Source organism: Hypanus sabinus, unplaced genomic scaffold (assembly GCF_030144855.1).
Source record: "Hypanus sabinus isolate sHypSab1 unplaced genomic scaffold, sHypSab1.hap1 scaffold_1930, whole genome shotgun sequence".
Taxonomy (NCBI): domain Eukaryota; kingdom Metazoa; phylum Chordata; class Chondrichthyes; order Myliobatiformes; family Dasyatidae; genus Hypanus; species Hypanus sabinus.
Genome location: NW_026780026.1, coordinates 11,040 through 37,787, shown reverse-complemented (window position 1 = coordinate 37,787; position 26,748 = coordinate 11,040). Strand labels below are relative to the sequence as shown.

General features: G+C 52.1%; 2 long non-coding RNA genes across 2 annotated transcripts; both read left to right on the top strand.

The window, feature by feature from the left end:
• Positions 1–544: 544 nt before the first annotated feature.
• LOC132387516 (uncharacterized) lies at positions 545–8,641 on the top strand. The gene is made up of 3 exons (XR_009509915.1): positions 545–4,254; positions 5,047–6,061; positions 6,358–8,641. It is a non-coding gene; the product is annotated as an uncharacterized LOC132387516 (long non-coding RNA).
• Positions 8,642–10,348: 1,707 nt separating this feature from the next.
• Positions 10,349–25,990, top strand: LOC132387515 (uncharacterized). Its single transcript, XR_009509914.1, has 3 exons — positions 10,349–14,567; positions 21,207–22,420; positions 22,516–25,990. It is a non-coding gene; the product is annotated as an uncharacterized LOC132387515 (long non-coding RNA).
• Positions 25,991–26,748: the final 758 nt, after the last annotated feature.

Below are 26,748 nucleotides of genomic sequence, written 5' to 3'. Positions count from 1 at the left end.
GACAGGGGAGGTGAGAGGGGGATGTGAGGGACAAGGTTTTTTACTGAGAGTGGTGGATGTGAGGAAGGTGCTCTGTTCTGAAGAAGTTTTCAGCTGTGGACAGGGGAGGTGAGAGGGGGATGTGAGGGGCAAGGTTTTTTACAGAGAGTGGTGGATGTGAGGAAGGTGCTCTGTTCTGAAGAAGTTTTCAGCTGTGGACAGGGGAGGTGAGAGGGGGATGTGAGGGGTAAGGTTTTTTACAGAGAGTGGTGGATGTGAGGAAGGTGCTCTGTTCTGAAGATGCTTTCAGCTGTGGACAGGGGAGGTGAGAGGGGGATGTGAGGGGCAAGGTTTTTTACTGAGAGAGTGGTGGATGTGAGGAAGGTGCTCTGTTCTGAAGAAGTTTTCAGCTGTGGACAGGGGAGGTGAGAGGGGGATGAGAGGGGCAAGGTTTTTTACTGAGAGAGTGGTGGATGTGAGGAAGGTGCTCTGTTCTGAAGATGTTTTCAGCTGTGGACAGGGGAGGTGAGAGGGGGATGTGAGGGACAAGGTTTTTTACAGAGAGTGGTGGATGTAAGGAAGGTGCTCTGTTCTGAAGATGCTTTCAGCTGTGGACAGGGGAGGTGAGAGGGGGATGTGAGGGACAAGGTTTTTTACAGAGAGAGTGGTGGATGTGAGGAAGGTGCTCTGTTCTGAAGATGTTTTCAGCTGTGGACAGGGGAGGTGAGAGGGGGATGTGAGGGGCAAGGTTTTTTACAGAGAGTGGTGGGTGTGAGGAAGGTGCTCTGTTCTGAAGAAGTTTTCAGCTGTGGACAGGGGAGGTGAGAGGGGGATGTGAGGGGCAAGGTTTTTTACTGAGAGAGTGGTGGATGTGAGGAAGGTGCTCTGTTCTGAAGAAGTTTTCAGCTGTGGACAGGGGAGGTGAGAGGGGGATGTGAGGGGCAAGGTTTTTTACAGAGAGTGGTGGATGTGAGGAAGGTGCTCCGTTCTGAAGATGCTTTCAGCTGTGGACAGGGGAGGTGAGAGGGTGATGTGAGGGACAAGGTTTTTTACAGAGAGAGTGGTGGATGTGAGGAAGGTGCTCTGTTCTGAAGATGTTTTCAGCTGTGGACAGGGGAGGTGAGAGGGGGATGTGAGGGGCAAGGTTTTTTACTGAGAGAGTGGTGGATGTGAGGAAGGTGCTCTGTTCTGAAGAAGTTTTCAGCTGTGGACAGGGGAGGTGAGAGGGGGATGTGAGGGGCAAGGTTTTTTACAGAGAGTGGTGGATGTGAGGAAGGTGCTCTGTTCTGAAGAAGTTTTCAGCTGTGGACAGGGGAGGTGAGAGGGGGATGTGAGGGGCAAGGTTTTTTACAGAGAGTGGTGGATGTGAGGAAGGTGCTCTGTTCTGAAGATGCTTTCAGCTGTGGACAGGGGAGGTGAGAGGGGGATGTGAGGGGCAAGGTTTTTTACTGAGAGAGTGGTGGATGTGAGGAAGGTGCTCTGTACTGAAGATGTTTTCAGCTGTGGACAGGGGAGGTGAGAGGGGGATGTGAGGGGCAAGGTTTTTTACAGAGAGTGGTGGATGTGAGGAAGGTGCTCTGTTCTGAAGATGCTTTCAGCTGTGGACAGGGGAGGTGAGAGGGGGATGTGAGGGACAAGGTTTTTTACAGAGAGTGGTGGATGTGAGGAAGGTGCTCTGTTCTGAAGATGCTTTCAGCTGTGGACAGGGGAGGTGAGAGGGGGATGTGAGGGGCAAGGTTTTTTACTGAGAGAGTGGTGGATGTGAGGAAGGTGCTCTGTACTGAAGATGTTTTCAGCTGTGGACAGGGGAGGTGAGAGGGGGATGTGAGGGGCAAGGTTTTTTACAGAGAGTGGTGGATGTGAGGAAGGTGCTCTGTTCTGAAGAAGTTTTCAGCTGTGGACAGGGGAGGTGAGAGGGGGATGTGAGGGGCAAGGTTTTTTACAGAGAGTGGTGGATGTGAGGAAGGTGCTCTGTTCTGAAGAAGTTTTCAGCTGTGGACAGGGGAGGTGAGAGGGGGATGTGAGGGGCAAGGTTTTTTACAGAGAGTGGTGGATGTGAGGATGGTGCTCTGTTCTGAAGATGCTTTCAGCTGTGGACAGGGGAGGTGAGAGGGGGATGTGAGGGGCAAGGTTTTTTACTGAGAGAGTGGTGGATGTGAGGAAGGTGCTCTGTTCTGAAGATGCTTTCAGCTGTGGACAGGGGAGGTGAGAGGGGGATGTGAGGGGCAAGGTTTTTTACAGAGAGTGGTGGATGTGAGGAAGGTGCTCTGTTCTGAAGATGCTTTCAGCTGTGGACAGGGGAGGTGAGAGGGGGATGTGAGGGGCAAGGTTTTTTACAGAGAGTGGTGGATGTGAGGAAGGTGCTCTGTACTGAAGATGTTTTCAGCTGTGGACAGGGGAGGTGAGAGGGGGATGTGAGGGGCAAGGTTTTTTACTGAGAGAGTGGTGGATATGAGGAAGGTGCTCTGTTCTGAAGATGTTTTCAGCTGTGGACAGGGGAGGTGAGAGGGGGATGTGAGGGGCAAGGTTTTTTACAGAGAGTGGTGGATGTGAGGAAGGTGCTCTGTTCTGAAGATGCTTTCAGCTGTGGACAGGGGAGGTGAGAGGGGGATGTGAGGGACAAGGTTTTTTACAGAGAGTGGTGGATGTGAGGAAGGTGCTCTGTTCTGAAGAAGTTTTCAGCTGTGGACAGGGGAGGTGAGAGGGGGATGTGAGGGGCAAGGTTTTTTACTGAGAGAGTGGTGGATGTGAGGAAGGTGCTCTGTTCTGAAGAAGTTTTCAGCTGTGGACAGGGGAGGTGAGAGGGGGATGTGAGGGGCAAGGTTTTTTACTGAGAGAGTGGTGGATGTGAGGAAGGTGCTCTGTTCTGAAGAAGTTTTCAGCTGTGGACAGGGGAGGTGAGAGGGTGATGTGAGGGGCAAGGTTTTTTACAGAGAGTGGTGGATGTGAGGAAGGTGCTCTGTTCTGAAGAAGTTTTCAGCTGTGGACAGGGGAGGTGAGAGGGGGATGTGAGGGGCAAGGTTTTTTACAGAGAGTGGTGGATGTGAGGAAGGTGCTCTGTTCTGAAGAAGTTTTCAGCTGTGGACAGGGGAGGTGAGAGGGGGATGTGAGGGGCAAGGTTTTTTACAGAGAGTGGTGGATGTGAGGAAGGTGCTCTGTTCTGAAGATGCTTTCAGCTGTGGACAGGGGAGGTGAGAGGGGGATGTGAGGGGCAAGGTTTTTTACTGAGAGAGTGGTGGATGTGAGGAAGGTGCTCTGTTCTGAAGAAGTTTTCAGCTGTGGACAGGGGAGGTGAGAGGGGGATGTGAGGGGTAAGGTTTTTTACAGAGAGTGGTGGATGTGAGGAAGGTGCTCTGTTCTGAAGATGCTTTCAGCTGTGGACAGGGGAGGTGAGAGGGGGATGTGAGGGGCAAGGTTTTTTACTGAGAGAGTGGTGGATGTGAGGAAGGTGCTCTGTTCTGAAGATGTTTTCAGCTGTGGACAGGGGAGGTGAGAGGGGGATGTGAGGGGCAAGGTTTTTTACAGAGAGTGGTGGATGTGAGGAAGGTGCTCTGTTCTGAAGATGCTTTCAGCTGTGGACAGGGGAGGTGAGAGGGGGATGTGAGGGGCAAGGTTTTTTACAGAGAGTGGTGGATGTGAGGAAGGTGCTCTGTTCTGAAGATGTTTTCAGCTGTGGACAGGGGAGGTGAGAGGGGGATGTGAGGGGCAAGGTTTTTTACAGAGAGTGGTGGATGTGAGGAAGGTGCTCTGTTCTGAAGAAGTTTTCAGCTGTGGACAGGGGAGGTGAGAGGGGGATGTGAGGGGCAAGGTTTTTTACAGAGAGTGGTGGATGTGAGGAAGGTGCTCTGTTCTGAAGATGCTTTCAGCTGTGGACAGGGGAGGTGAGAGGGGGATGTGAGGGGCAAGGTTTTTTACAGAGAGAGTGGTGGATGTGAGGAAGGTGCTCTGTTCTGAAGATGCTTTCAGCTGTGGACAGGGGAGGTGAGAGGGGGATGTGAGGGGCAAGGTTTTTTACAGAGAGTGGTGGATGTGAGGAAGGTGCTCTGTTCTGAAGATGTTTTCAGCTGTGGACAGGGGAGGTGAGAGGGGGATGTGAGGGGCAAGGTTTTTTACAGAGAGTGGTGGATGTGAGGAATGTGCTCTGTTCTGAAGATGTTTTCAGCTGTGGACAGGGGAGGTGAGAGGGGGATGTGAGGGGTAAGGTTTTTTACAGAGAGTGGTGGATGTGAGGAAGGTGCTCTGTTCTGAAGATGCTTTCAGCTGTGGACAGGGGAGGTGAGAGGGGGATGTGAGGGGCAAGGTTTTTTACTGAGAGAGTGGTGGATGTGAGGAAGGTGCTCTGTTCTGAAGATGCTTTCAGCTGTGGACAGGGGAGGTGAGAGGGGGATGTGAGGGACAAGGTTTTTTACTGAGAGAGTGGTGGATGTGAGGAAGGTGCTCTGTTCTGAAGAAGTTTTCAGCTGTGGACAGGGGAGGTGAGAGGGGGATGTGAGGGACAAGGTTTTTTACTGAGAGTGGTGGATGTGAGGAAGGTGCTCTGTTCTGAAGAAGTTTTCAGCTGTGGACAGGGGAGGTGAGAGGGGGATGTGAGGGACAAGGTTTTTTACAGAGAGTGGTGGATGTGAGGAAGGTGCTCTGTTCTGAAGAAGTTTTCAGCTGTGGACAGGGGAGGTGAGAGGGGGATGTGAGGGACAAGGTTTTTTACAGAGAGTGGTGGATGTGAGGAAGGTGCTCTGTTCTGAAGATGCTTTCAGCTGTGGACAGGGGAGGTGAGAGGGGGATGTGAGGGGCAAGGTTTTTTACAGAGAGTGGTGGATGTGAGGAATGTGCTCTGTTCTGAAGAAGTTTTCAGCTGTGGACAGGGGAGGTGAGAGGGGGATGTGAGGGGCAAGGTTTTTTAATGAGAGAGTGGTGGATGTGAGGAAGGTGCTCTGTTCTGAAGAAGTTTTCAGCTGTGGACAGGGGAGGTGAGAGGGGGATGTGAGGGGCAAGGTTTTTTACTGAGAGAGTGGTGGATGTGAGGAAGGTGCTCTGTTCTGAAGATGCTTTCAGCTGTGGACAGGGGAGGTGAGAGGGGGGATGTGAGGGGCAAGGTTTTTTACAGAGAGTGGTGGATGTGAGGAAGGTGCTCTGTTCTGAAAATGTTTTCAGCTGTGGACAGGGGAGGTGAGAGGGGGATGTGAGGGGTAAGGTTTTTTACTGAGAGAGTGGTGGATGTGAGGAAGGTGCTCTGTTCTGAAGAAGTTTTCAGCTGTGGACAGGGGAGGTGAGAGGGGGATGTGAGGGACAAGGTTTTTTACAGAGAGTGGTGGATGTGAGGAAGGTGCTCTGTTCTGAAGATGCTTTCAGCTGTGGACAGGGGAGGTGAGAGGGGGATGTGAGGGACAAGGTTTTTTACAGAGAGAGTGGTGGATGTGAGGAAGGTGCTCTGTTCTGAAGAAGTTTTCAGCTGTGGACAGGGGAGGTGAGAGGGGGATGTGAGGGACAAGGTTTTTTACAGAGAGTGGTGGATGTGAGGAAGGTGCTCTGTTCTGAAGAAGTTTTCAGCTGTGGACAGGGGAGGTGAGAGGGGGATGTGAGGGGCAAGGTTTTTTACAGAGAGTGGTGGATGTGAGGAAGCTGCTCTGTTCTGAAGAAGTTTTCAGCTGTGGACAGGGGAGGTGAGAGGGGGGATGTGAGGGGCAAGGTTTTTTACTGAGAGAGTGGTGGATGTGAGGAAGGTGCTCTGTTCTGAAGAAGTTTTCAGCTGTGGACAGGGGAGGTGAGAGGGGGATGTGAGGGACAAGGTTTTTTACTGAGAGAGTGGTGGATGTGAGGAAGGTGCTCTGTTCTGAAGAAGTTTTCAGCTGTGGACAGGGGAGGTGAGAGGGGGATGTGAGGGGCAAGGTTTTTTTACAGAGAGTGGTGGATGTGAGGAAGGTGCTCTGTTCTGAAGAAGTTTTCAGCTGTGGACAGGGGAGGTGAGAGGGGGATGTGAGGGGCAAGGTTTTTTACAGAGAGTGGTGGATGTGAGGAAGGTGCTCTGTTCTGAAGAAGTTTTCAGCTGTGGACAGGGGAGGTGAGAGGGGGATGTGAGGGCAAGGTTTTTTACAGAGAGAGTGGTGGATGTGAGGAAGGTGCTCTGTTCTGAAGATGTTTTCAGCTGTGGACAGGGGAGGTGAGAGGGGGATGTGAGGGGCAAGGTTTTTTACAGAGAGTGGTGGATGTGAGGAAGGTGCTCTGTTCTGAAGATGCTTTCAGCTGTGGACAGGGGAGGTGAGAGGGGGATGTGAGGGGCAAGGTTTTTTACTGAGAGTGGTGGATGTGAGGAAGGTGCTCTGTTCTGAAGAAGTTTTCAGCTGTGGACAGGGGAGGTGAGAGGGGGATGTGAGGGACAAGGTTTTTTACAGAGAGTGGTGGATGTGAGGAAGGTGCTCTGTTCTGAAGATGCTTTCAGCTGTGGACAGGGGAGGTGAGAGGGGGATGTGAGGGCAAGGTTTTTTACAGAGAGTGGTGGATGTGAGGAAGGTGCTCTGTTCTGAAGAAGTTTTCAGCTGTGGACAGGGGAGGTGAGAGGGGGATGTGAGGGCAAGGTTTTTTACAGAGAGTGGTGGATGTGAGGAAGGTGCTCTGTTCTGAAGAAGTTTTCAGCTGTGGACAGGGGAGGTGAGAGGGGGATGTGAGGGGCAAGGTTTTTTACTGAGAGAGTGGTGGATGTGAGGAAGGTGCTCTGTTCTGAAGAAGTTTTCAGCTGTGGACAGGGGAGGTGAGAGGGGGATGTGAGGGGCAAGGTTTTTTACAGAGAGTGGTGGATGTGAGGAAGGTGCTCTGTTCTGAAGAAGTTTTCAGCTGTGGACAGGGGAGGTGAGAGGGGGATGTGAGGGGTACGGTTTTTTACAGAGAGTGGTGGATGTGAGGAAGGTGCTCTGTTCTGAAGATGTTTTCAGCTGTGGACAGGGGAGGTGAGAGGGGGATGTGAGGGGCAAGGTTTTTTACAGAGAGTGGTGGATGTGAGGAAGGTGCTCTGTTCTGAAGAAGTTTTCAGCTGTGGACAGGGGAGGTGAGAGGGGGATGTGAGGGGCAAGGTTTTTTACAGAGAGTGGTGGATGTGAGGAAGGTGCTCTGTTCTGAAGAAGTTTTCAGCTGTGGACAGGGGAGGTGAGAGGGGGATGTGAGGGACAAGGTTTTTTACAGAGAGTGGTGGATGTGAGGAAGGTGCTCTGTTCTGAAGATGTTTTCAGCTGTGGACAGGGGAGGTGAGAGGGGGATGTGAGGGGCAAGGTTTTTTACAGAGAGTGGTGGATGTGAGGAAGGTGCTCTGTTCTGAAGATGCTTTCAGCTGTGGACAGGGGAGGTGAGAGGGGGATGTGAGGGGCAAGGTTTTTTACAGAGAGTGGTGGATGTGAGGAAGGTGCTCTGTTCTGAAGATGCTTTCAGCTGTGGACAGGGGAGGTGAGAGGGGGATGTGAGGGGCAAGGTTTTTTACTGAGAGAGTGGTGGATGTGAGGAAGGTGCTCTGTTCTGAAGAAGTTTTCAGCTGTGGACAGGGGAGGTGAGAGGGGGATGTGAGGGGCAAGGTTTTTTACAGAGAGTGGTGGATGTGAGGAAGGTGCTCTGTTCTGAAGAAGTTTTCAGCTGTGGACAGGGGAGGTGAGAGGGGGATGTGAGGGGCAAGGTTTTTTACAGAGAGAGTGGTGGATGTGAGGAAGGTGCTCTGTTCTGAAGAAGTTTTCACCTGTGGACAGGGGAGGTGAGAGGGGGATGTGAGGGGCAAGGTTTTTTACTGAGAGAGTGGTGGATGTGAGGAAGGTGCTCTGTTCTGAAGATGCTTTCAGCTGTGGACAGGGGAGGTGAGAGGGGGATGTGAGGGGCAAGGTTTTTTACTGAGAGAGTGGTGGATGTGAGGGAGGTGCTCTGTTCTGAAGAAGTTTTCAGCTGTGGACAGGGGAGGTGAGAGGGGGATGTGAGGGGTAAGGTTTTTTACAGAGAGAGTGGTGGATGTGAGGAAGGTGCTCTGTTCTGAAGAAGTTTTCAGCTGTGGACAGGGGAGGTGACAGGGGGATGTGAGGGGTAAGGTTTTTTACTGAGAGAGTGGTGGATGTGAGGGAGGTGCTCTGTTCTGAAGAAGTTTTCAGCTGTGGACAGGGGAGGTGAGAGGGGGATGTGAGGGGCAAGGTTTTTTACTGAGAGAGTGGTGGATGTGAGGAAGGTGCTCTGTTCTGAAGAAGTTTTCAGCTGTGGACAGGGGAGGTGAGAGGGGGATGTGAGGGGCAAGGTTTTTTACTGAGAGAGTGGTGGATGTGAGGAAGGTGCTCTGTTCTGAAGAAGTTTTCAGCTGTGGACAGGGGAGGTGAGAGGGGGATGTGAGGGACAAGGTTTTTTACAGAGAGAGTGGTGGATGTGAGGAAGGTGCTCTGTTCTGAAGATGCTTTCAGCTGTGGACAGGGGAGGTGAGAGGGGGATGTGAGGGGCAAGGTTTTTTACAGAGAGTGGTGGATGTGAGGAAGGTGCTCTGTTCTGAAGAAGTTTTCAGCTGTGGACAGGGGAGGTGACAGGGGGATGTGAGGGGCAAGGTTTTTTACAGAGAGAGTGGTGGATGTGAGGAAGGTGCTCTGTTCTGAAGAAGTTTTCAGCTGTGGACAGGGGAGGTGAGAGGGGGATGTGAGGGGCAAGGTTTTTTACTGAGAGAGTGGTGGATGTGAGGAAGGTGCTCTGTACTGAAGATGCTTTCAGCTGTGGACAGGGGAGGTGAGAGGGGGATGTGAGGGGCAAGGTTTTTTACAGAGAGTGGTGGATGTGAGGAAGGTGCTCTGTACTGAAGATGCTTTCAGCTGTGGACAGGGGAGGTGAGAGGGGGATGTGAGGGGCAAGGTTTTTTACAGAGAGTGGTGGATGTGAGGAAGGTGCTCTGTACTGAAGATGCTTTCAGCTGTGGACAGGGGAGGTGAGAGGGGGATGTGAGGGGCAAGGTTTTTTACAGAGAGTGGTGGATGTGAGGAAGGTGCTCTGTACTGAAGATGCTTTCAGCTGTGGACAGGGGAGGTGAGAGGGGGATGTGAGGGGCAAGGTTTTTTACAGAGAGTGGTGGATGTGAGGAAGGTGCTCTGTACTGAAGATGCTTTCAGCTGTGGACAGGGGAGGTGAGAGGGGGATGTGAGGGGCAAGGTTTTTTACAGAGAGTGGTGGATGTGAGGAAGGTGCTCTGTACTGAAGATGCTTTCAGCTGTGGACAGGGGAGGTGAGAGGGGGATGTGAGGGGCAAGGTTTTTTACAGAGAGTGGTGGATGTGAGGAAGGTGCTCTGTACTGAAGATGCTTTCAGCTGTGGACAGGGGAGGTGAGAGGGGGATGTGAGGGGCAAGGTTTTTTACAGAGAGTGGTGGATGTGAGGAAGGTGCTCTGTTCTGAAGAAGTTTTCAGCTGTGGACAGGGGAGGTGAGAGGGGGATGTGAGGGGCAAGGTTTTTTACAGAGAGTGGTGGATGTGAGGAAGGTGCTCTGTTCTGAAGAAGTTTTCAGCTGTGGACAGGGGAGGTGAGAGGGGGATGTGAGGGGCAAGGTTTTTTACTGAGATAGTGGTGGATGTGAGGAAGGTGCTCTGTTCTGAAGATGCTTTCAGCTGTGGACAGGGGAGGTGAGAGGGGGATGTGAGGGGCAAGGTTTTTTACAGAGAGTGGTGGATGTGAGGAAGGTGCTCTGTTCTGAAGAAGTTTTCAGCTGTGGACAGGGGAGGTGAGAGGGGGATGTGAGGGGCAAGGTTTTTTACTGAGAGAGTGGTGGATGTGAGGAAGGTGCTCTGTTCTGAAGAAGTTTTCAGCTGTGGACAGGGGAGGTGAGAGGGGGATGTGAGGGGCAAGGTTTTTTACAGAGAGTGGTGGATGTGAGGAAGGTGCTCTGTTCTGAAGATGCTTTCAGCTGTGGACAGGGGAGGTGAGAGGGGGATGTGAGGGGCAAGGTTTTTTACTGAGAGAGTGGTGGATGTGAGGAAGGTGCTCTGTTCTGAAGATGTTTTCAGCTGTGGACAGGGGAGGTGAGAGGGGGGATGTGAGGGGCAAGGTTTTTTACTGAGAGAGTGGTGGATGTGAGGAAGGTGCTCTAAGTTCTGAAGAAGTTTTCAGCTGTGGACAGGGGAGGTGAGAGGGGGATGTGAGGGGCAAGGTTTTTTACTGAGAGAGTGGTGGATGTGAGGAAGGTGCTCTGTTCTGAAGATGCTTTCAGCTGTGGACAGGGGAGGTGAGAGGGGGATGTGAGGGGCAAGGTTTTTTACAGAGAGTGGTGGATGTGAGGAAGGTGCTCTGTTCTGAAGATGCTTTCAGCTGTGGACAGGGGAGGTGAGAGGGGGATGTGAGGGGTAAGGTTTTTTACAGAGAGAGTGGTGGATGTGAGAAGGTGCTCTGTTCTGAAGAAGTTTTCAGCTGTGGACAGGGGAGGTGAGAGGGGGATGAGAGGGGCAAGGTTTTTTACTGAGAGTGGTGGATGTGAGGAAGGTGCTCTGTTCTGAAGAAGTTTTCAGCTGTGGACAGGGGAGGTGAGAAGGGGATGTGAGGGGCAAGGTTTTTTACAGAGAGAGTGGTGGATGTGAGGAAGGTGCTCTGTTCTGAAGAAGTTTTCAGCTGTGGACAGGGGAGGTGAGAGGGGGATGTGAGGGGCAAGGTTTTTTACAGAGAGTGGTGGATGTGAGGAAGGTGCTCTGTTCTGAAGAAGTTTTCAGCTGTGGACAGGGGAGGTGAGAGGGGGATGTGAGGGGCAAGGTTTTTTACTGAGAGAGTGGTGGATGTGAGGAAGGTGCTCTGTTCTGAAGATGTTTTCAGCTGTGGACAGGGGAGGTGAGAGGGGGATGAGAGGGGCAAGGTTTTTTACTGAGAGAGTGGTGGATGTGAGGAAGGTGCTCTGTTCTGAAGAAGTTTTCAGCTGTGGACAAGGGAGGTGAGAGGGGGATCTGAGGGGCAAGGTTTTTTAGTGAGAGAGTGGTGGATGTGAGGAAGGTGCTCTGTTCTGAAGATGCTTTCAGCTGTGGACAGGGGAGGTGAGAGGGGGATGTGAGGGGCAAGGTTTTTTACAGAGAGTGGTGGATGTGAGGAAGGTGCTCTGTTCTGAAGATGCTTTCAGCTGTGGACAGGGGAGGTGAGAGGGGGATGTGAGGGACAAGGTTTTTTACTGAGAGAGTGGAGGATGTGAGGAAGGTGCTCTGTTCTGAAGAAGTTTTCAGCTGTGGACAGGGGAGGTGAGAGGGGGATGTGAGGGGCAAGGTTTTTTACAGAGAGTGGTGGATGTGAGGAAGGTGCTCTGTTCTGAAGAAGTTTTCAGCTGTGGACAGGGGAGGTGAGAGGGGGAGGTGAGGGGCAAGGTTTTTTACAGAGAGAGTGGTGGATGTGAGGAAGGTGCTCTGTTCTGAAGATGTTTTCAGCTGTGGACAGGGGAGGTGAGAGGGGGATGTGAGGGGCAAGTTTTTTTACAGAGAGTGGTGGATGTAAGGAAGGTGCTCTGTTCTGAAGATGCTTTCAGCTGTGGACAGGGGAGGTGAGAGGGGGATGTGAGGGCAAGGTTTTTTACTGAGAGAGTGGTGGATGTGAGGAAGGTGCTCTGTTCTGAAGATGTTTTCAGCTGTGAACAGGGGAGGTGAGAGGGGGATGTGAGGGGCAAGGTTTTTTACTGAGAGAGTGGTGGATGTGAGGAAGGTGCTCTGTTCTGAAGATGCTTTCAGCTGTGAACAGGGGAGGTGAGAGGGGGATGTGAGGGGCAAGGTTTTTTACTGAGAGAGTGGTGGATGTGAGGAAGGTGCTCTGTTCTGAAGAAGTTTTCAGCTGTGGACAGGGGAGGTGAGAGGGGGATGTGAGGGGCAAGGTTTTTTACAGAGAGTGGTGGATGTGAGGAAGGTGCTCTGTTCTGAAGAAGTTTTCAGCTGTGGACAGGGGAGGTGAGAGGGGGATGTGAGGGGCAAGGTTTTTTACTGAGAGAGTGGTGGATGTGAGGAAGGTGCTCTGTTCTGAAGATGTTTTCAGCTGTGGACAGGGGAGGTGAGAGGGGGATGTGAGGGGCAAGGTTTTTTACAGAGAGTGGTGGATGTGAGGAAGGTGCTCTGTTCTGAAGAAGTTTTCAGCTGTGGACAGGGGAGGTGAGAGGGGGATGTGAGGGGCAAGGTTTTTTACAGAGAGTGGTGGATGTGAGGAAGATGCTCCGTTCTGAAGATGTTTTCAGCTGTGGACAGGCGAGGTGAGAGGGGGATGTGAGGGGCAAGGTTTTTTACTGAGAGAGTGGTGGATGTGAGGAAGGTGCTCTGTTCTGAAGATGTTTTCAGCTGTGGACAGGGGAGGTGAGAGGGGGATGTGAGGGGCAAGGTTTTTTACAGAGAGTGGTGGATGTGAGGAAGGTGCTCTGTTCTGAAGAAGTTTTCAGCTGTGGACAGGGGAGGTGAGAGGGGGATGTGAGGGGCAAGGTTTTTTACTGAGAGAGTGGTGGATGTGAGGAAGGTGCTCTGTTCTGAAGATGTTTTCAGCTGTGGACAGGGGAGGTGAGAGGGGGATGTGAGGGGCAAGGTTTTTTACAGAGAGTGGTGGATGTGAGGAAGGTGCTCTGTTCTGAGGAAGTTTTCAGCTGTGGACAGGGGAGGTGAGAGGGGGATGTGAGGGGCAAGGTTTTTTACAGAGAGTGGTGGATGTGAGTAAGGTGCTCTAAGTTCTGAAGAAGTTTTCAGCTGTGGACAGGGGAGGTGAGAGGGGGATGTGAGGGGCAAGGTTTTTTACTGAGAGAGTGGTGGATGTGAGGAAGGTGCTCTGTTCTGAAGATGCTTTCAGCTGTGGACAGGGGAGGTGAGAGGGGGATGTGAGGGGCAAGGTTTTTTACAGAGAGTGGTGGATGTGAGGAAGGTGCTCTGTTCTGAAGAAGTTTTCAGCTGTGGACAGGGGAGGTGAGAGGGGGATGTGAGGGGCAAGGTTTTTTACAGAGAGTGGTGGATGTGAGGAAGGTGCTCTGTTCTGAAGATGCTTTCAGCTGTGGACAGGGGAGGTGAGAGGGGGATGTGAGGGGCAAGGTTTTTTACAGAGAGTGGTGGATGTGAGGAAGGTGCTCTGTTCTGAAGAAGTTTTCAGCTGTGGACAGGGGAGGTGAGAGGGGGATGTGAGGGACAAGGTTTTTTACTGAGAGAGTGGTGGATGTGAGGAAGGTGCTCTGTTCTGAAGATGCTTTCAGCTGTGGACAGGGGAGGTGAGAGGGGGATGTGAGGGACAAGGTTTTTTACTGAGAGAGTGGTGGATGTGAGGAAGGTGCTCTGTTCTGAAGAAGTTTTCAGCTGTGGACAGGGGAGGTGAGAGGGGGATGAGAGGGGCAAGGTTTTTTACTGAGAGAGTGGTGGATGTGAGGAAGGTGCTCTGTTCTGAAGATGTTTTCAGCTGTGGACAGGGGAGGTGAGAGGGGGATGTGAGGGGCAAGGTTTTTTACTGAGAGAGTGGTGGATGTGAGGAAGATGCTCTGTTCTGAAGAAGTTTTCAGCTGTGGACAGGGGAGGTGAGAGGGGGATGTGAGGGGCAAGGTTTTTTACTGAGAGAGTGGTGGATGTGAGGAAGGTGCTCTGTTCTGAAGAGGTTTTCAGCTGTGGACAGGGGAGGTGAGAGGGGGATGTGAGGGCAAGGTTTTTTACAGAGAGTGGTGGATGTGAGGAAGGTGCTCTGTTCTGAAGAGGTTTTCAGCTGTGGACAGGGGAGGTGAGAGGGGGATGTGAGGGGCAAGGTTTTTTACAGAGAGTGGTGGATGTGAGGAAGGTGCTCTGTTCTGAAGATGTTTTCAGCTGTGGACAGGGTAGGTGAGAGGGGGATGTGAGGGGTAAGGTTTTTTACAGAGAGTGGTGGATGTGAGGAAGGTGCTCTGTTCTGAAGATGCTTTCAGCTGTGGACAGGGGAGGTGAGAGGGGGATGTGAGGGGCAAGGTTTTTTACAGAGAGTGGTGGATGTGAGGAAGGTGCTCTGTTCTGAAGAAGTTTTCAGCTGTGGACAGGGGAGGTGAGAGGGGGATGTGAGGGGTAAGGTTTTTTACAGAGAGTGGTGGATGTGAGGAAGGTGCTCTGTTCTGAAGATGTTTTCAGCTGTGGACAGGGGAGGTGAGAGGGGGATGTGAGGGGCAAGGTTTTTTACAGAGAGTGGTGGATGTGAGGAAGGTGCTCTGAGTTCTGAAGATGCTTTCAGCTGTGGACAGGGGAGGTGAGAGGGGGATGTGAGGGGCAAGGTTTTTTACAGAGAGTGGTGGATGTGAGGAAGGTGCTCTGTTCTGAAGAAGTTTTCAGCTGTGGACAGGGGAGGTGAGAGGGGGATGTGAGGGGCAAGGTTTTTTACTGAGAGAGTGGTGGATGTGAGGAAGGTGCTCTGTTCTGAAGATGCTTTCAGCTGTGGACAGGGGAGGTGAGAGGGGGATGTGAGGGGCAAGGTTTTTTACAGAGAGTGGTGGATGTGAGGAAGGTGCTCTGTTCTGAAGATGTTTTCAGCTGTGGACAGGGGAGGTGAGAGGGGGATGTGAGGGGCAAGGTTTTTTACAGAGAGTGGTGGATGTGAGGAAGGTGCTCTGTTCTGAAGATGCTTTCAGCTGTGGACAGGGGAGGTGAGAGGGGGATGTGAGGGGTAAGGTTTTTTACAGAGAGAGTGGTGGATGTGAGAAGGTGCTCTGTTCTGAAGAAGTTTTCAGCTGTGGACAGGGGAGGTGAGAGGGGGATGTGAGGGACAAGGTTTTTTACAGAGAGAGTGGTGGATGTGAGGAAGGTGCTCTGTTCTGAAGATGTTTTCAGCTGTGGACAGGGGAGGTGAGAGGGGGATGTGAGGGGCAAGGTTTTTTACTGAGAGAGTGGTGGATGTGAGGAAGGTCCTCTGTTCTGAAGAAGTTTTCAGCTGTGGACAGGGGAGGTGAGAGGGGGATGTGAGGGGTAAGGTTTTTTACAGAGAGAGTGGTGGATGTGAGGAAGGTGCTCTGTTCTGAAGATGTTTTCAGCTGTGGACAGGGGAGGTGAGAGGGGGATGTGAGGGGCAAGGTTTTTTACTGAGAGAGTGGTGGATGTGAGGAAGGTGCTCTGTTCTGAAGATGTTTTCAGCTGTGGACAGGGGAGGTGAGAGGGGGATGTGAGGGGCAAGGTTTTTTACAGAGAGTGGTGGATGTGAGGAAGGTGCTCTGTTCTGAAGAAGTTTTCAGCTGTGGACAGGGGAGGTGAGAGGGGGATGTGAGGGGCAAGGTTTTTTACAGAGAGTGGTGGATGTGAGGAAGGTGCTCTGTTCTGAAGATGCTTTCAGCTGTGGACAGGGGAGGTGAGAGGGGGATGTGAGGGGCAAGGTTTTTTACTGAGAGAGTGGTGGATGTGAGGAAGGTGCTCTGTTCTGAAGATGCTTTCAGCTGTGGACAGGGGAGGTGAGAGGGGGATGTGAGGGGCAAGGTTTTTTACTGAGAGAGTGGTGGATGTGAGGAAGGTGCTCTGTTCTGAAGATGCTTTCAGCTGTGGACAGGGGAGGTGAGAGGGGGATGTGAGGGGCAAGGTTTTTTACTGAGAGAGTGGTGGATGTGAGGAAGGTGCTCTGAGTTCTGAAGATGTTTTCAGCTGTGGACAGGGGAGGTGAGAGGGGGATGTGAGGTGCAAGGTTTTTTACAGAGAGTGGTGGATGTGAGGAAGGTGCTCTGTTCTGAAGATGCTTTCAGCTGTGGACAGGGGAGGTGAGAGGGGGATGTGAGGGGCAAGGTTTTTTACAGAGAGTGGTGGATGTGAGGAAGGTGCTCTGTTCTGAAGATGCTTTCAGCTGTGGACAGGGGAGGTGAGAGGGGGATGTGAGGGGCAAGGTTTTTTACTGAGAGAGTGGTGGATGTGAGGAAGGTGCTCTGTTCTGAAGATGTTTTCAGCTGTGGACAGGGGAGGTGAGAGGGGGATGTGAGGGGCAAGGTTTTTTACTGAGAGAGTGGTGGATGTGAGGAAGGTGCTCTGTTCTGAAGATGCTTTCAGCTGTGGACAGGGGAGGTGAGAGGGGGATGTGAGGGGCAAGGTTTTTTACAGAGAGTGGTGGATGTGAGGAAGGTGCTCTGTTCTGAAGATGTTTTCAGCTGTGGACAGGGGAGGTGAGAGGGGGATGTGAGGGGCAAGGTTTTTTACAGAGAGAGTGGTGGATGTGAGGAAGGTGCTCTGTTCTGAAGAAGTTTTCAGCTGTGGACAGGGGAGGTGAGAGGGGGATGTGAGGGGCAAGGTTTTTTACAGAGAGAGTGGTGGATGTGAGGAAGGTGCTCTGTTCTGAAGAAGTTTTCAGCTGTGGACAGGGGAGGTGAGAGGGGGATGTGAGGGGCAAGGTTTTTTACAGAGAGAGTGGTGGATGTGAGGAAGGTGCTCTGTTCTGAAGAAGTTTTCAGCTGTGGACAGGGGAGGTGAGAGGGGGATGTGAGGGGCAAGGTTTTTTACAGAGAGTGGTGGATGTGAGGAAGGTGCTCTGTTCTGAAGAAGTTTTCAGCTGTGGACAGGGGAGGTGAGAGGGGGATGTGACGGACAAGGTTTTTTACTGAGAGAGTGGTGGATGTGAGGAAGGTGCTCTGTTCTGAAGATGCTTTCAGCTGTGGACAGGGGAGGTGAGGGGGGGATGTGAGGGGCAAGGTTTTTTACAGAGAGTGGTGGATGTGAGGAAGGTGCTCTGTTCTGAAGATGCTTTCAGCTGTGGACAGGGGAGGTGAGAGGGGGATGTGAGGGGCAAGGTTTTTTACAGAGAGTGGTGGATGTGAGGAAGGTGCTCTGTTCTGAGGAAGTTTTCAGCTGTGGACAGGGGAGGTGAGAGGGGGAGGTGAGGGGCAAGGTTTTTTACAGAGAGTGGTGGATGTGAGGAAGGTGCTCTGTTCTGAAGATGCTTTCAGCTGTGGACAGGGGAGGTGAGAGGGGGATGTGAGGGGCAAGGTTTTTTACTGAGAGTGGTGGATGTGAGGAAGGTGCTCTGTTCTGAAGATGTTTTCAGCTGTGGACAGGGGAGGTGAGAGGGGGATGTGAGGGGCAATGTTTTTTACTGAGAGAGTGGTGGATGTGAGGAAGGTGCTCTGTTCTGAAGATGCTTTCAGCTGTGGACAGGGGAGGTGAGAGGGGGATGTGAGGGGCAAGGTTTTTTACAGAGAGTGGTGGATGTCAGGAAGGTGCTCTGTTCTGAAGAAGTTTTCAGCTGTGGACAGGGGAGGTGAGAGGGGGATGTGAGGGGCAAGGTTTTTTACAGAGAGTGGTGGATGTGAGGAAGGTGCTCTGTTCTGAAGAAGTTTTCAGCTGTGGACAGGGGAGGTGAGGGGGGGATGTGAGGGGCAAGGTTTTTTACTGAGAGAGTGGTGGATGTGAGGAAGGTGCTCTGTTCTGAAGATGCTTTCAGCTGTGGACAGGGGAGGTGAGAGGGGGATGTGAGGGGCAAGGTTTTTTACTGAGAGAGTGGTGGATGTGAGGAAGGTGCTCTGTTCTGAAGAAGTTTTCAGCTGTGGACAGGGGAGGTGAGAGGGGGATGTGAGGGGCAAGGTTTTTTACTGAGAGAGTGGTGGATGTGAGGAAGGTGCTCTGTTCTGAAGATGTTTTCAGCTGTGGACAGGGGAGGTGAGGGGGGGATGTGAGGGGCAAGGTTTTTTACAGAGAGTGGTGGATGTGAGGAAGGTGCTCTGTTCTGAAGATGTTTTCAGCTGTGGACAGGGGAGGTGAGAGGGGGATCTGAGGGGCAAGGTTTTTTACTGAGAGAGTGGTAGATGTGAGGAAGGTGCTCTGTTCTGAAGATGTTTTCAGCTGTGGACAGGGGAGGTGAGAGGGGGATGTGAGGGGCAAGGTTTTTTACTGAGAGAGTGGTGGATGTGAGGAAGGTGCTCTGTTCTGAAGATGTTTTCAGCTGTGGACAGGGGAGGTGAGAGGGGGATGTGAGGGGCAAGGTTTTTTACTGAGAGAGTGGTGGATGTGAGGAAGGTGCTCTGTTCTGAAGAAGTTTTCAGCTGTGGACAGGGGAGGTGAGAGGGGGATCTGAGGGGCAAGGTTTTTTACAGAGAGTGGTGGATGTGAGGAAGGTGCTCTGTTCTGAAGAAGTTTTCAGCTGTGGACAGGGGAGGTGAGAGGGGGATCTGAGGGGCAAGGTTTTTTACAGAGAGTGGTGGATGTGAGGAAGGTGCTCTGTTCTGAAGATGTTTTCAGCTGTGGACAGGGGAGGTGAGAGGGGGATCTGAGGGGCAAGGTTTTTTACTGAGAGAGTGGTAGATGTGAGGAAGGTGCTCTGTTCTGAAGATGTTTTCAGCTGTGGACAGGGGAGGTGAGAGGGGGATGTGAGGGGCAAGGTTTTTTACTGAGAGAGTGGTGGATGTGAGGAAGGGGCTCTGTTCTGAAGAAGTTTTCAGCTGTGGACAGGGGAGGTGAGAGGGGGATGTGAGGGGCAAGGTTTTTTACAGAGAGTGGTGGATGTGAGGAAGGTGCTCTGTTCTGAAGAAGTTTTCAGCTGTGGACAGGGGAGGTGAGAGGGGGATGTGAGGGGCAAGGTTTTTTACTGAGAGAGTGGTGGATGTGAGGAAGGTGCTCTGTACTGAAGAAGTTTTCAGCTGTGGACAGGGGAGGTGAGAGGGGGATGTGAGGGGCAAGGTTTTTTACTGAGAGAGTGGTGGATGTGAGGAAGGGGCTCTGTTCTGAAGAAGTTTTCAGCTGTGGACAGGGGAGGTGAGAGGGGGATGTGAGGGGCAAGGTTTTTTACAGAGAGTGGTGGATGTGAGGAAGGTGCTCTGTTCTGAAGAAGTTTTCAGCTGTGGACAGGGGAGGTGAGAGGGGGATGTGAGGGGCAAGGTTTTTTACAGAGAGTGGTGGATGTGAGGAAGGTGCTCTGTTCTGAAGAAGTTTTCAGCTGTGGACAGGGGAGGTGAGAGGGGGATGTGAGGGGCAAGGTTTTTTACAGAGAGTGGTGGATGTGAGGAAGGTGCTCTGTTCTGAAGATGCTTTCAGCTGTGGACAGGGGAGGTGAGAGGGGGATGTGAGGGGCAAGGTTTTTTACTGAGAGAGTGGTGGATGTGAGGAAGGTGCTCTGTTCTGAAGATGTTTTCAGCTGTGGACAGGGGAGGTGAGAGGGGGATGTGAGGGGCAAGGTTTTTTACTGAGAGAGTGGTGGATGTGAGGAAGGTGCTCTGTTCTGAAGATGTTTTCAGCTGTGGACAGGGGAGGTGAGAGGGGGATGTGAGGGGCAAGGTTTTTTACTGAGAGAGTGGTGGATGTGAGGAAGGTGCTCTGTTCTGAAGATGCTTTCAGCTGTGGATAGGGGAGGTGAGAGGGGGATGTGAGGGGCAAGACTTTTTACAGAGAGTGGTGGATGTGTGGAAGGTGCTCTGTTCTGAAGAAGTTTTCAGCTGTGGACAGGGGAGGTGAGAGGGGGATGTGAGGGGCAAGGTTTTTTACAGAGAGAGTGGTGGATGTGAGGAAGGTGCTCTGTTCTGAAGAAGTTTTCAGCTGTGGACAGGGGAGGTGAGAGGGGGATGTTAGGGGCAAGGTTTTTTACAGAGAGTGGTGGATGTGAGGAAGGTGCTCTGTTCTGAAGAAGTTTTCAGCTGTGGACAGGGGAGGTGAGAGGGGGATGTGAGGGGCAAGGTTTTTTACTGAGAGAGTGGTGGATGTGAGGAAGGGGCTCTGTGCTGAAGAAGTTTTCAGCTGTGGACAGGGGAGGTGAGAGGGGGATGTGAGGGGCAATGTTTTTGACTGAGAGAGTGGTGGATGTGAGGAAGGTGCTCTGTTCTGAAGATGCTTTCAGCTGTGGACAGGGGAGGTGAGAGGGTGATGTGAGGGGCAAGGTTTTTTACTGAGAGAGTGGTGGATGTGAGGAAGGTGCTCTGTTCTGAAGATGCTTTCAGCTGTGGACAAGGGAGGTGAGAGGGGGATGAGAGGGGCAAGGTTTTTTACTGAGAGTGGTGGATGTGAGGAAGGTGCTCTGTTCTGAAGAAGTTTTCAGCTGTGGACAGGGGAGGTGAGAGGGGGATGTGAGGGGCAAGGTTTTTTACTGAGAGAGTGGTGGATGTGAGGAAGGTGCTCTGTTCTGAAGAAGTTTTCAGCTGTGGACAGGGGAGGTGAGGGGGGGATGTGAGGGGCAAGGTTTTTTACAGAGAGTGGTGGATGTGAGGAAGGTGCTCTGTTCTGAAGAAGTTTTCAGCTGTGGACAGGGGAGGTGAGAGGGGGATGTGAGGGGCAAGGTTTTTTACAGAGAGTGGTGGATGTGAGGAAGGTGCTCTGTTCTGAAGATGTTTTCAGCTGTGGACAGGGGAGGTGAGAGGGGGATGTGAGGGGCAAGGTTTTTTACAGAGAGTGGTGGATGTGAGGAAGCTGCTCTGTACTGAAGAAGTTTTCAGCTGTGGACAGGGGAGGTGAGAGGGGGATGTGAGGGGCAAGGTTTTTTACTGAGAGAGTGGTGGATGTGAGGAAGGTGCTCTGTTCTGAAGAAGTTTTCAGCTGTGGACAGGGGAGGTGAGAGGGGGATGTGAGGGGCAAGGTTTTTTACTGAGAGAGTGGTGGATGTGAGGAAGGTGCTCTGTTCTGAAGAAGTTTTCAGCTGTGGACAGGGGAGGTGAGAGGGGGATGGGAGGGGCAAGGTTTTTTACAGAGAGTGGTGGATGTGAGGAAGGTGCTCTGTTCTGAAGAAGTTTTCAGCTGTGGACAGGGGAGGTGAGAGGGGGATGTGAGGGCAAGGTTTTTTACAGAGAGTGGTGGATGTGAGGAAGGTGCTCTGTTCTGAAGATGAATTCAGCTGTGGACAGGGGAGGTGAGAGGGGGATGTGAGGGGCAATGTTTTTTACAGAGAGTGGTGGATGTGAGGAAGGTGCTCTGTTCTGAAGATGAATTCAGCTGTGGACAGGGGAGGTGAGAGGGGGATGTGAGGGGCAAAATTTTTAATGAGAGAGTGGTGGATGTGAGGAAGGTGCTCTGTTCTGAAGATGTTTTCAGCTGTGGACAGGGGAGGTGAGAGGGGGATGTGAGGGGCAAGGTTTTTTACTGAGAGTGGTGGATGTGAGGAAGGTGCTCTGTTCTGAAGAAGTTTTCAGCTGTGGACAGGGGAGGTGAGAGGGGGATGTGACGGGCAAGGTTTTTTACAGAGAGTGGTGGATGTGAGGAAGGTGCTCTGTTCTGAAGATGTTTTCAGCTGTGGACAGGGGAGGTGAGAGGGGGATGTGAGGGGCAAGGTTTTTTACTGAGAGAGTGGTGGATGTGAGGAAGGTGCTCTGTTCTGAAGAAGTTTTCAGCTGTGGACAGGGGAGGTGACAGGGGGATGTGAGGGGTAAGGTTTTTTACAGAGAGTGGTGGATGTGAGGAAGGTGCTCTGTTCTGAAGAAGTTTTCAGCTGTGGACAGGGGAGGTGAGAGGGGGATGTGAGGGGCAAGGTTTTTTACTGAGAGAGTGGTGGATGTGAGGAAGGTGCTCTGTTCTGAAGTTTTCAGCTGTGGACAGGGGAGGTGAGAGGGGGATGTGAGGGGCAAGGTTTTTTACTGAGAGAGTGGTGGATGTGAGGAAGGTGCTCTGTTCTGAAGTTTTCAGCTGTGGACAGGGGAGGTGAGAGGGGGATGTGAGGGACAAGGTTTTTTACAGAGAGTGGTGGATGTGAGGAAGGTGCTCTGCTATGAAGAAGTTTTCAGCTGTGGACAGGGGAGGTGAGAGGGGGATGTGAGGGGCAAGGTTTTTTACAGAGAGTGGTGGATGTGAGGAAGGTGCTCTGTTCTGAAGAAGTTTTCAGCTGTGGACAGGGGAGGTGAGAGGGGGATGTGAAGGGCAAGGTTTTTTACAGAGAGTGGTGGATGTGAGGAAGGTGCTCTGTTCTGAAGATGTTTTCAGCTGTGGACAGGGGAGGTGAGAGGGGGATGTGAGGGGCAAGGTTTTTTACTGAGAGTGGTGGATGTGAGGAAGGTGCTCTGTTCTGAAGATGCTTTCAGCTGTGGACAGGGGAGGTGAGAGGGGGATGTGAGGGGCAAGGTTTTTTACTGAGAGAGTGGTGGATGTGAGGAAGGTGCTCTGTTCTGAAGAAGTTTTCAGCTGTGGACAGGGGAGGTGACAGGGGGATGTGAGGGGTAAGGTTTTTTACAGAGAGTGGTGGATGTGAGGAAGGTGCTCTGTTCTGAAGAAGTTTTCAGCTGTGGACAGGGGAGGTGAGAGGGGGATGTGAGGGGCAAGGTTTTTTACTGAGAGAGTGGTGGATGTGAGGAAGGTGCTCTGTTCTGAAGAAGTTTTCAGCTGTGGACGGGGGAGGTGAGAGGGGGATGTGAGGGGCAAGGTTTTTTACTGAGAGAGTGGTGGATGTGAGGAAGGTGCTCTGTTCTGAAGAAGTTTTCAGCTGTGGACAGGGGAGGTGAGAGGGGGATGTGAGGGGCAAGGTTTTTTACAGAGAGTGGTGGATGTGAGGAAGGTGCTCTGTTCTGAAGATGCTTTCAGCTGTGGACAGGGGAGGTGAGAGGGGGATGTGAGGGGCAAGGTTTTTTACTGAGAGAGTGGTGGATGTGAGGAAGGTGCTCTGTTCTGAAGTTTTCAGCTGTGGACAGGGGAGGTGAGAGGGGGATGTGAGGGACAAGGTTTTTTACAGAGAGTGGTGGATGTGAGGAAGGTGCTCTGCTATGAAGAAGTTTTCAGCTGTGGACAGGGGAGGTGAGAGGGGGATGTGAGGGGCAAGGTTTTTTACAGAGAGTGGTGGATGTGAGGAAGGTGCTCTGTTCTGAAGAAGTTTTCAGCTGTGGACAGGGGAGGTGAGAGGGGGATGTGAGGGGCAAGGTTTTTTACTGAGAGAGTGGTGGATGTGAGGAAGGTGCTCTGTTCTGAAGAAGTTTTCAGCTGTGGACAGGGGAGGTGAGAGGGGGATGTGAGGGGCAAGGTTTTTTACTGAGAGAGTGGTGGATGTGAGGAAGGTGCTCTGTTCTGAAGATGCTTTCAGCTGTGGACAGGGGAGGTGAGAGGGGGATGTGAGGGGCAAGGTTTTTTACAGAGAGTGGTGGATGTGAGGAAGGTGCTCTGTTCTGAAGAAGTTTTCAGCTGTGGACAGGGGAGGTGAGAGGGGGATGTGAGGGGCAAGGTTTTTTACAGAGAGTGGTGGATGTGAGGAAGGTGCTCTGTTCTGAAGATGCTTTCAGCTGTGGACAGGGGAGGTGAGAGGGGGATGTGAGGGGTAAGGTTTTTTACAGAGAGAGTGGTGGATGTGAGGAAGGTGCTCTGTTCTGAAGAAGTTTTCAGCTGTGGACAGGGGAGGTGAGAGGGGGATGTGAGGGGCAAGGTTTTTTACAGAGAGTGGTGGATGTGAGGAAGGTGCTCTGTTCTGAAGATGCTTTCAGCTGTGGACAGGGGAGGTGAGAGGGGGATGTGAGGGCAAGGTTTTTTACAGAGAGTGGTGGATGTGAGGAAGGTGCTCTGTTCTGACGATGCTTTCAGCTGTGGACAGGGGAGGTGAGAGGGGGATGTGAGGGGCAAGGTTTTTTACTGAGAGAGTGGTGGATGTGAGGAAGGGGCTCTGTGCTGAAGAAGTTTTCAGCTGTGGACAGGGGAGGTGAGAGGGGGATGTGAGGGGCAATGTTTTTGACTGAGAGAGTGGTGGATGTGAGGAAGGTGCTCTGTTCTGAAGATGCTTTCAGCTGTGGACAGGGGAGGTGAGAGGGTGATGTGAGGGGCAAGGTTTTTTACTGAGAGAGTGGTGGATGTGAGGAAGGTGCTCTGTTCTGAAGATGCTTTCAGCTGTGGACAGGGGAGGTGAGAGGGGGATGTGAGGGGCAATGTTTTTTACTGAGAGAGTGGTGGATGTGAGGAAGGTGCTCTGTTCTGAAGATGCTTTCAGCTGTGGACAGGGGAGGTGAGGGGGATGTGAGGGGCAAGATTTTTTACTGAGAGAGTGGTGGATGTGAGGAAGGTGCTCTGTTCTGAAGAAGTTTTCAGCTGTGGACAGGGGAGGTGAGAGGGGGATGTGAGGGGCAAGGTTTTTTACTGAGAGAGTGGTGGATGTGAGGAAGGTGCTCTGTTCTGAAGAAGTTTTCAGCTGTGGACAGGGGAGGTGAGAGGGGGATGTGAGGGGCAAGGTTTTTTACAGAGAGTGGTGGATGTGAGGAATGTGCTCTGTTCTGAAGAAGTTTTCAGCTGTGGACAGGGGAGGTGAGAGGGGGATCTGAGGGGCAAGGTTTTTTACAGAGAGTGGTGGATGTGAGGAAGGTGCTCTGAGTTCTGAAGAAGTTTTCAGCTGTGGACAGGGGAGGTGAGAGGGGGATGTGAGGGGCAAGGTTTTTTACTGAGAGAGTGGTGGATGTGAGGAAGGTACTCTGTTCTGAAGATGCTTTCAGCTGTGGACAGGGGAGGTGAGAGGGGGTTGTGAGGGGCAAGGTTTTTTACTGAGAGTGGTGGATGTGAGGAAGGTGCTCTGTTCTGAAGAAGTTTTCAGCTGTGGACAGGGGAGGTGAGAGGGGGATGTGAGGGGCAAGGTTTTTTACAGAGAGAGTGGTGGATGTGAGGAAGGTGCTCTGTTCTGAGGAAGTTTTCAGCTGTGGACAGGGGAGGTGAGAGGGGGATGTGAGGGGCAAGGTTTTTTACTGAGAGTGGTGGATGTGAGGAAGGTGCTCTGTTCTGAAGAAGTTTTCAGCTGTGGACAGGGGAGGTGAGAGGGGGATGTGAGGGGCAAGGTTTTTTACAGAGAGAGTGGTGGATGTGAGGAGGGTGCTCTGTTCTGAAGATGTTTTCAGCTGTGGACAGGGGAGGTGAGAGGGGGATGTGAGGGACAAGGTTTTTTACTGAGAGAGTGGTGGATGTGAGGAAGGTGCTCTGTTCTGAAGAAGTTTTCAGCTGTGGACAGGGGAGGTGAGAGAGGGATGTGAGGGGCAAGGTTTTTTACAGAGAGAGTGGTGGATGTGAGGAAGGTGCTCTGTTCTGAAGAAGTTTTCAGCTGTGGACAGGGGAGGTGAGAGGGGGATGTGAGGGGCAAGGTTTTTTACTGAGAGAGTGGTGGATGTGAGGAAGGTGCTCTGTTCTGAAGATGCTTTCAGCTGTGGACAGGGGAGGTGAGAGGGGGATGTGAGGGGCAAGGTTTTTTACTGAGAGAGTGGTGGATGTGAGGAAGGTGCTCTGTTCTGAAGATGCTTTCAGCTGTGGACAGGGGAGGTGAGAGGGGGATGTGAGGGGCAAGGTTTTTTACAGAGAGTGGTGGATGTGAGGAAGGTGCTCTGTTCTGAGGAAGTTTTCAGCTGTGGACAGGGGAGGTGAGAGGGGGATGTGAGGGGCAAGGTTTTTTACTGAGAGAGTGGTGGATGTGAGGAAGGTGCTCTGTTCTGAGGAAGTTTTCAGCTGTGGACAGGGGAGGTGAGAGGGGGATGTGAGGGGCAAGGTTTTTTACTGAGAGAGTGGTGGATGTGAGGAAGGTGCTCTGTTCTGAAGAAGTTTTCAGCTGTGGACAGGGGAGGTGAGAGGGGGATGTGAGGGGCAAGGTTTTTTACTGAGAGAGTGGTGGATGTGAGGAAGGTGCTCTGTTCTGAAGATGCTTTCAGCTGTGGACAGGGGAGGTGAGAGGGGGATGTGAGGGGCAAGGTTTTTTACAGAGAGTGGTGGATGTGAGGAAGGTGCTCTGTTCTGAAGAAGTTTTCAGCTGTGGACAGGGGAGGTGAGAGGGGGATGTGAGGGGCAAGGTTTTTTACAGAGAGAGTGGTGGATGTGAGGAAGGTGCTCTGTTCTGAAGATGCTTTCAGCTGTGGACAGGGGAGGTGAGAGGGGGATGTGAGGGGCAAGGTTTTTTACTGAGAGTGGTGGATGTGAGGAAGGTGCTCTGTTCTGAAGAAGTTTTCAGCTGTGGACAGGGGAGGTGAGAGGGGGATGTGAGGGGCAAGGTTTTTTACAGAGAGAGTGGTGGATGTGAGGAAGGTGCTCTGTTCTGAAGAAGTTTTCAGCCGTGGACAGGGGAGGTGAGAGGGGGATGTGAGGGGCAAGGTTTTTTACTGAGAGAGTGGTGGATGTGAGGAAGGTGCTCTGTTCTGAAGAAGTTTTCAGCTGTGGACAGGGGAGGTGAGAGGGGGATGTGAGGGGCAAGGTTTTTTACAGAGAGAGTGGTGGATGTGAGGAAGGTGCTCTGTTCTGAAGAAGTTTTCAGCCGTGGACAGGGGAGGTGAGAGGGGGATGTGAGGGGCAAGGTTTTTTACAGAGAGTGGTGGATGTGAGGAAGGTGCTCTGTTCTGAAGATGTTTTCAGCTGTGGACAGGGGAGGTGAGAGGGGGATGTGAGGGGCAAGGTTTTTTACAGAGAGTGGTGGATGTGAGGAAGGTGCTCTGTTCTGAAGAAGTTTTCAGCTGTGGACAGGGGAGGTGAGAGGGGGATGTGAGGGGCAAGGTTTTTTACTGAGAGAGTGGTGGATGTGAGGAAGGTGCTCTGTTCTGAAGATGCTTTCAGCTGTGGACAGGGGAGGTGAGAGGGGGATGTGAGGGGCAAGGTTTTTTACAGAGAGAGTGGTGGATGTGAGGAAGGTGCTCTGTTCTGAAGAAGTTTTCAGCTGTGGACAGGGGAGGTGAGAGGGGGATGTGAGGGGCAAGGTTTTTTACAGAGAGAGTGGTGGATGTGAGGAAGGTGCTCTGTTCTGAAGAAGTTCAGCTGTGGACAGGGGAGGTGAGAGGGGGATGAGAGGGGCAAGGTTTTTTACAGAGAGTGGTGGATGTGAGGAAGGTGCTCTGTTCTGAAGAAGTTTTCAGCTGTGGACAGGGGAGGTGAGAGGGGGATGTGAGGGGCAAGGTTTTTTACAGAGAGAGTGGTGGATGTGAGGAAGGTGCTCTGTTCTGAAGAAGTTTTCAGCTGTGGACAGGGGAGGTGACAGGGGGATGTGAGGGGCAAG